Genomic DNA, 8,311 nt, shown 5'->3' on the forward strand with positions numbered 1-8,311 from the left:
GGAAGGATACATTTCGAAAGTGTAGGAGAGAGAGAGAGAGAGAATGCGTCAAAGCTAGAGCAAAGTTACTTTGCCTGACATACTCCCACATTGACTGTTAAGCTGCTGCATGAGAGTCTAAAAATCACTTTACTTCCAGACTAGAGTAGATGCAATTGTTCTTACGCAGTTACTTCTGCTGCAGTAACCTTAGGAATTACAGCTCCCAAAAGACTGGCTGGTGTACACTTCCAACCTGCTGCCACCAGAGGACCTTTATTCGGGTTGCTCACCTTAAATCAATCATCATAAAGCAATTGTTCTGTCACCTGTGAGAAGCTCACCAGCCGGGAGGTTTCTTGAGCACTCTGCAAATAGTTTACCTTACTCACACAGCTTCAGTAATAACTAGAACAGCTAAATAGTCCCACATCCCATTAAACCACGAGTCCTCATGTTTACAGACTAGGCAATCAGCATTGCTGAAACAGTTTCCTCTTCAAACCATCTTTCCACTGTGAACAAAAAGCATAAGCATTTAACATTTCACTGCTTGGCAGTGTTACACATACTTTGCAAATGAGCTACGTAATTTAAAACCAAATAAGCAGCTTGGAGAAAGAGTAATTTCTTGACAGCCATTGTGTACAGCTCTTATTTTTTAAAATCAGGAGAAGAGCAGAATGCACCATAGGCATTGGAATGTCCACCTAACCTTTTGAAAAAAACATCCTGAAACATACTGAAGAACTCAGCTTAAACACCCTTCCAGCTTTCCACAACAAGATGAGACTTAGGCATGGGACTGACTGCCACAGAGAAAGTTTTTCTAGACCCAGCGTTTAGAGAGAGCAGAGGACTGGGCCTATAACACGTATCTGTCTTTTAACTGGTAAGTACATGAGCTCACGCTGCTTACAGCTGGAACAAATTCCACACAGCATTCTTAGGAAAAATCATCAGACTATTCAGAGCCTTCTTCATATTGCAAACATACACATCAAGAAACCTCTTTCTCCAAATACATCTCTAAAACCTTAATTTTATATTTCAGCACAATCTAAGTGCATAATCTGGAAAACGTAATAGTATTGCAAACAACTTTAAAGGCATTTAAAGCATGCTTGTATTCGGCATAGATTTAAAACATATTAGTATTTTGATAAATTTTACAGTACTACTGACAGAAATTTTATAAAACTTATTTTATAAACCCGATCCTGCAGTATCCACTCAGCTAAAATCTTATTAAACTAGATCTTAAGCTTATGCATTAACAAAAAAATCCACTTTTTAGAAGTAGTTACAAAGTTGATAGTAGAGAAAAACAGAATGTAAAAAATGAGATTTCTTGCACAATAGTTTTCATTTAATAAAGCATATTTAATAGAATAGAAATATAGGAGAAATGGGACCATTTCTGCAACTATTGACAACAAATGAAAATAGATGTGTAATTCAAACCTCATATTGACCATAAAAGTAATAATTTCTCTGTAGCTTTCCATTTATTGCTAGCTTTTCAGTTATTGTTTTATACAGAATCTTATTAAAGAAGCTACTAGAATAGATAAACTAAAAATCAGACAGCATCTAATAGTATTAAGAATGCCAAAAATTCCTCCCATTATGCATTCTTTTTGCCTAATCTCATGTGCATGTTTCCCTCTCAGTCTTTATTTAAAGTACATTTAATTCTTGTTTGAGAATTAATTCATCCATGCCTACTGCTTATTTCCTATTGGAATTTCAAATCCATCTGTTTGCTACTAAACATTTTTCATTGCAATCAAATATGTCCAAAAAATTATAGACCAAATACACTCCTTGTCAATACTTTGTGACCCTACTGTCATCATTCTGTTATCACTGTGACATAAAACCCCTTGTTAACTTTATCAGAGTTTCTGTTAGGATTATAGATGCAAAACTGCAAGGTGGCAAGTCTAGAAGGAGGGATAACATAAAAGCTCTTTAAGAAACTTCTAGTACTAATGACCTTATAAAATATCTGCGGCAAAAAAATCCAAAAATACATAAACAGGCATTCTCCAGTGCAAATACTTTTGAATCTGAGATATTTCAATGGCCTTTTTTTTTCTTTTCTTTTTTAAAGAACGCCTTGAATGTTTCCTTCTCCCCAGCTGGTTTCCCTAGAATCCCTGTGGCTACTAATGAAGGAAAAAACTGCTTTCTTTGAGTACAGATATCGAAATCCAATCCTAAATTACAGATCATCTGCATAAATGCCACTGTTAAATTTATATTTGCTGCCAAGCACATTTGCTGTTTACAAGGTCTTCAAAGTGATACTAAATCAATTAAGCTTACTCTAAATATGTGGGATTCAGGTACCAATCTGTTTTCACACTAAACAAGCTGTGGACTGATGAAAAGCATCAGTAACCTTTCCCAAAATGCTGAACTGGCCTGTTTTCCAATTTAGTCAATGCTATCTTAATTTCTCCAACTTGCTACAGTACTTGGAACCTGGAGAATTAGCATCCATACACATAAAAGTTATTAATGCTGTGTAAGATGTTAAAACAAGACACACAAAGCAGGCTGATTAAAACATCTGTGTATTATTTGATATGTATCATATCCACCATTTCAATATAGTTTATGCTATCGAGCATCATGTTTGTTGGTGTACTGTCAGTTTCTTCAGTAAAGCCACATGTAACAAAGAATGAATAGTCTGTCATAATTTTCCCATCACAGTTTATCACCACAGTTTGGTAGTACATGGGTATACTGAGTGATTAATATTAATACAGAGAATGCTATTTGACTTCACTGCAAACTATTGCAGGTATGTAGGATTTTATTAGTAAGAATTCCAACAATAAGCACACGTTAGAGGAATTAATCATTAATTCCCTGCAGACTGCTTATATATTTCATCAGGCCATTATCTGATCTGAATAACAAGAACAATTGCATAATAAAACGCACTACTGCTGACACATGCAACTTTATTTTATCAACTTTATATCTTCAGAGCAAGAAGTCTTTTTTAAGTCCCCTGTTGTTTCTTCTGAATTAGATCGACCCGATTTGACATTTTCAACAATTATATCAACAATTATCATCAAGATTGTACATACATATATGATCAAATATAATATGTATCAAACTTAATTGCCAGGATTTGACTCAGGTCATTTCCCACAGTAGCAAGTAGTAATTACAGCGAAAGTGGAGTATGTGTCAAGTCATTTTTCATACAGATACTGAAGTATTGCCAGGAGATATCCTAGATTTAAAGAAAATCCAAAAGACAAATAATGAAGAGTATGCTCCAAACTAATAAAGCCGTTAAGTATGCTGTGATTCAACCTAAACTAAACAATGTCGTTCCTATCTGATTAGCCAAATATATTTTAATCTTCTTTTCTTTTATTGTAAAAATAGACACTTTGTTAGGCATTCAACATTGCATGATGCATGTTTGGGACCACCTAGCAGAACAGAAAGCTTAACCTAATAAACTTCTCTGTATGCAGTCTCAAAACAGTTGATGCAAATTATCTGAATATATTATTTTAATGCTCTGCCCACAGGGAGTACAACACAGCAATGAGCCATGTCAAATGTTACATACTCAAAAAAAAAAAAAAAAAGGTGGGGGGGAAGCTTTGTTTTTAACTGAAAGATAAATTCATAGTACTAAAACAATAACAGTAGGATTCCTTACTAAGCCAGCAGATGTGTCATCCTTTTATTCCAAGTTCATATTTTTTCTGTCATAAATGTTACTGTCAATTACCCAAAGAGTACTGTGTTGCAATACAAAAGTCATCCTCAGAACTTGTAGCCTATGCTTTGTAATAATTCCTAGCTTTCAGGTATTATGAATACCTGAAAGCAACCTGAATGTCATCCTTCTGCTACTGCAGATTTAGCCTTTCCTGCTTGTGTCACATTAATTTCCTAAATAAATTTTGTCTAATTACCTTTATTATTGTGACATAAACTAATTTCTTTACTTCACAAAGAAAGCATTTAATTTGACCTTAATAAACCTTCACTCCTGGTGACATTTATTAGTTGTGATTGATTTTGAATTACACCTGAAAATGCAACATTAATTTCACATTGAGATACTTAATAAAATACACTCGTAAATGCACGTTTAACAGCTTCTAATAGCACAAGTTAATTCTGATTAGGTGAACAGTAAAAACATAACACATGAAATATTCGAGTTGTGTATTTATTTACAGTATCCATATATTATTCTGAATTTGTACTGCAAAATAACTGAAATTTGTCAAGAATTTGTAAAGAAGTAAGTTTATTTCATTCAAATTCAAATCCGTATTGTCTCTACAATAGATACAATAACACATGGAGAATTTAAATCCAAGTCCATTTGGCAGGAATAGAGAAAAAATGCTGAAATGCTATTGATTCCTTCCAGTACATTCAAAACACCTGACTCAACTATATTTCTACTGACATAACACAAAGGTTTTATTTAGATATTAGCAAACATGAGCAAATATTTTCATTGACATACTTTTCATCCCTATTTCTTCCCTCTACCTAGGAAACAGTTAACCCTCAACTACTAGTACTAGCTCTTTCCTCTACCAGAGATGCAGCAAATGTCGATAATGGGTCCACTGTCCCAAGAGAAGTAACGCCTGCAAAAGTTCTCCTCCCCAGATGCAGATATATTTAGTGTCAACCAACACCTAACAGCAGACTCTTCATGATATACCTTTATTTGATCTTTGTATCTTCTGTCAACTCTACAGCTCAGCCAGCAAACCTCAGTCCTACAGTTCACGAAACCCTCTTAAATGAGTTTATCTTCTTGTTTCCCCTAGATCTTTCACACCTATTTAAAAAAGTGCCATCAGGACTTTTGAGTATGTCCTGTAAAAGCACTTGGAAAGCAAAGCTGTTGTCTGTAATGTCATCCTCATTACAAGAAAAAATATACATACATTTTATACATATAAAACTTAATGAAAAATCCAACAACTTCAGAGATGTGGACTAAAAATGCTTACAACTGAATGCAGAAAAAACACTCTTACTATCTATAATCCATGCACATTTTACATCAAACTAAATGCCCTGTCACCTGGCATTACTTAGCAGGTCACACCGTGCTGTAGACCCCTCCTGAGGGAGCCTCTCTTTGTTTAGATTTTGTCTGTAATCTACCACATACCTATACTTGGACTAAGGTAGACATTACACAATACTTGACACACTCAGTTTCTTTACAGAAGTGTTCACCTGCGATTTTCTTTCCTCATAAAATATGAGCAAACCACTTCATGCACTTTTCCCACTGAAAACTGTTCAAGTTACCACAGCCAAGTTGCCCTCTGACCAGAACAGTGTGACTTAAAAGCAGAACTACGCGCACACACACACACATCTTGAGATAGATAGATAGATAGATAGATAGATAGATGTATATATACATAAAAGGGTGCGTGTGTGCATGCGTATGTGTATGTTAAGAAAAGGTTTGGAGGAGCAGGAGAACAGAGGGACAGAAACCAAGCACAGAGTATTTACTTACTAATACAGTCCGCTCGGACCTCTTTGGAAACCTGAAGGAGTCTCCGCTTTCCCCTCCTGCCAGTCAGGCGCCGCGTTGTGCCCCTAGTCCACACAGGCCCAGAAGGAACTGCAAAGAGAGAGAAGCACATGCCACATCAGGCAGTTCTGTTTTGGTGAGATCCAGCGCCGCTGCCGCTAGCTCCTTGGGGTATCCCTGCTTTCAGAGCAGACTCCTGCAAAAGAGTCATCCTTCCAAAGAATTTTTTTTTTTTTACCAGTGATTAAAAAAAAAAAGCCCTCTCGAGGCTCCTGCACCCTAAAATTTGGTGCGGGGGGAGTTGGGGGGGTGTGCTGGCGAGGAGGGGAGAGGAAAGGTACCTGCAACTCTCTCCGATGAGACCGGCAGAGAGAGAGAGAGGGAGGGAGAGAAAGAGCGAGGAGAGGGAGGAGAGAGGGAGCGAGCGAGGGGTGGGGAGGAGGGGTGGGGGGGGTGTGCGTGTGTGTGTGTGTGTGTGTGTGTGTGTGCGCGCGCGTGTGTGTGTGCGTGCGTGCGGGGCGGGGGGGCGCCGGAGCGGCTCTCGGTGGGGGCGCGGCCGCCGCCCGCTCTCCGTGCCAGGCACTGCCGGCTGCAGGCGGGCGGCCCGGGGCCACGGGGAGGGCCGGGCCGGGGGGGGGCGCGCTCCCCGCCGGGCCCGGCGCAGCCCCCCCCCGCCGCCGCTCAGCCCGCTCACCTGCATTTCCTTAACGAGCCACTTGATGGCTGGCAGCAGCGGCGGCCCCCCGGCCCCGCCGCAACTTTGGCGGCCGCGGAGCTACGTCTCCCCCCGCGGAGCCGGGGATGGGGAGGTGATGGCTGCAGAGTGCCGCTCCGGGCGGGGACCGCGCCGGCAGCTGCCCGCGGAACTTTCCGCCCGGCGGCGGGTGACGGGGGCTGAGGGGGGGGATGGGGGGGGGGAGGCGGGAAGGGAGCCGCGGGGGGCTGCGCCGAGCCCCGCGTGTGCGCGCCGCAGCCGCGCAGCGAGCCCGGTAGCGGGGCGCGCTCCGCCGCCCGCCTCCCCCCGGCGCTGCCTCCTCCCACCGCGCTCCCCGGTGTGTGCGAAAGGAGCGAGCGAGCGAGCTCCTCGCTATTAATAATAATAAGCCCTATCCCCACCTTCCTCCTCTCCCTGGGAAAACAATTAATAATGCATTAAAATAATGCACCTTTAAAGCCACCGGCTGGCAATAATAAAATAATAATATTACCACCACTTAGGAGAGCGCTGCTGTGGCTGTGGTGGCGAGGCACGTTTTCCTATCGTTCACACCCAAGTGTGAGCACAAATTATGCTTCTGGTATTTGTAAGTCCCTTTCCCCTACCAGAGCAACTATCATCATCACCATCAAAGAGAAAGTCTCTCTCCAAAGCTGAGTGGAGACACTGAATCCCCGGGTGGCTGCCGTGGCTGGGCTGCAAGGAGGGCACCCCCCCTTCCGTTCGCCCCAAACCAATCTCATCGCTTCTCCTCCTCTTTTGCTTATACCGGTGGGTTAAGCATTGCGTTTGGCCCTTTTAGTGTTTTCCCTTCCGTTCCTCCCCTGACGATAGTTTGTGTATTTTAAATAAAGATTTCATTCTGCCAACCCGCAGGAAGCTTTTAACAAGATGCAGCTGAGCGTGTCGATATCTTATATCTTTTTACTGCTGCTCCGGCGTGTACATCAACTCCAAACTCATTTCTTTTCTTCTCCGCCTGATACTGTAGCATCTCAGAGACGGCGGCGGCGACGGCGGCAGCAGAGCGCTGCTCCCGGGGGGCACTTTTACTTTGCCCTCAAAGTATCTCCCAGCAATGAGAGCCGTCAGAGCCCCCCCACCCTCTTCTCTACAGAAAAATACTGGGGCGATCGCTGTAAGATTTCCAGTTCCACTGATAACACTACACAGTCTGAGAGGAGAAGGCGTGGAGGGTTTTTTGTTTAGAATACAGTTTGTGTGTGCGCTATTTTTAATTAAGATTTTTTCCAGAAATAGATCCCATCGAGATTTAATTTATGAAGGTATTTCTAACGCTGGTCAATACCGTCTTCCAAGAGGAACATTTGCAATCATTTACCTCCCCACAACGCAAATGCTCTTCACAGACCTTAAACCGTTTATGGAAGACTAAAAAAGGAATTTTGTTGTTGTTCTTTTTTTTGTGTTGTAGGGTTTGTTTGGTTTTCTTTTTTAAAAAAAATTCACTTCATCTGCTTTAAAATAAAACTTTGTTCAGCATACTGGCTACATCCTATTGATTTCTTGTTTTTTAAGAAGCTTTTTTTTTTTTTTTTTTCCACCGGAATGTTTTGAATCAAGGTGATTTCTTTCCATGATAGGCGTTTCCCAACCCCAGTTCTGGCTTGCTGGTCCCCTGCTGCTCCGCAACTGCTAAGCCGTAACCACCTCCTCAGGCTAAGGCTCAAGCTTCAGGTTAAACCAAAGGAGAGGCATCGCGCGGGCCCAAGGCTCTCCAAAAGCTCAGCGCGGCCAGAGGGGCCTCTGGCGAAGGCTGCGAGGTGACACATCCCTACCGCCTGCGGAGGGAGCGTGACCGAGAACGCCTCCGCGCTCCGTGGGGCGGCTGAGCGGGGCGCTCCGCCCGCCCCAGGGTCGCCCCAGCCCCGCTGCCGGGCGCAGCAGATCGTGGCAGCAGGCGGAGCAGCGCGATGGAGCCGGGGCGGGCGCAGAGCGGGCAAGGGGCTCCGCGGGCGCGGCGGGCCGGGCTCGCCCCGCGGTTACCGCACGGCAGCGGGTCAGGGGAAACACTCGGCCTCCACTCC

At 42.7% G+C, this 8,311-nt stretch overlaps 1 protein-coding gene across 28 annotated transcripts in view; it reads right to left on the bottom strand.

Moving 5' to 3' along the window:
- The window catches only part of PTPRD (protein tyrosine phosphatase receptor type D), a 1,257,748-nt gene extending 1,252,107 nt beyond the window's left edge, over window positions 1–5,641 (bottom strand). For all 28 annotated transcript variants that reach the window (XM_054809724.1, XM_054809742.1, XM_054809753.1 and 25 more), the window contains exon 1: window positions 5,528–5,641. The gene's annotated coding sequence lies outside the window, so the exon portion shown is untranslated. The remainder of the gene's footprint in view (window positions 1–5,527) is intronic.
- Window positions 5,642–8,311: the final 2,670 nt, after the last annotated feature.

Source organism: Grus americana, chromosome Z (assembly GCF_028858705.1).
Source record: "Grus americana isolate bGruAme1 chromosome Z, bGruAme1.mat, whole genome shotgun sequence".
Classification (NCBI taxonomy): Eukaryota; Metazoa; Chordata; class Aves; order Gruiformes; family Gruidae; genus Grus; species Grus americana.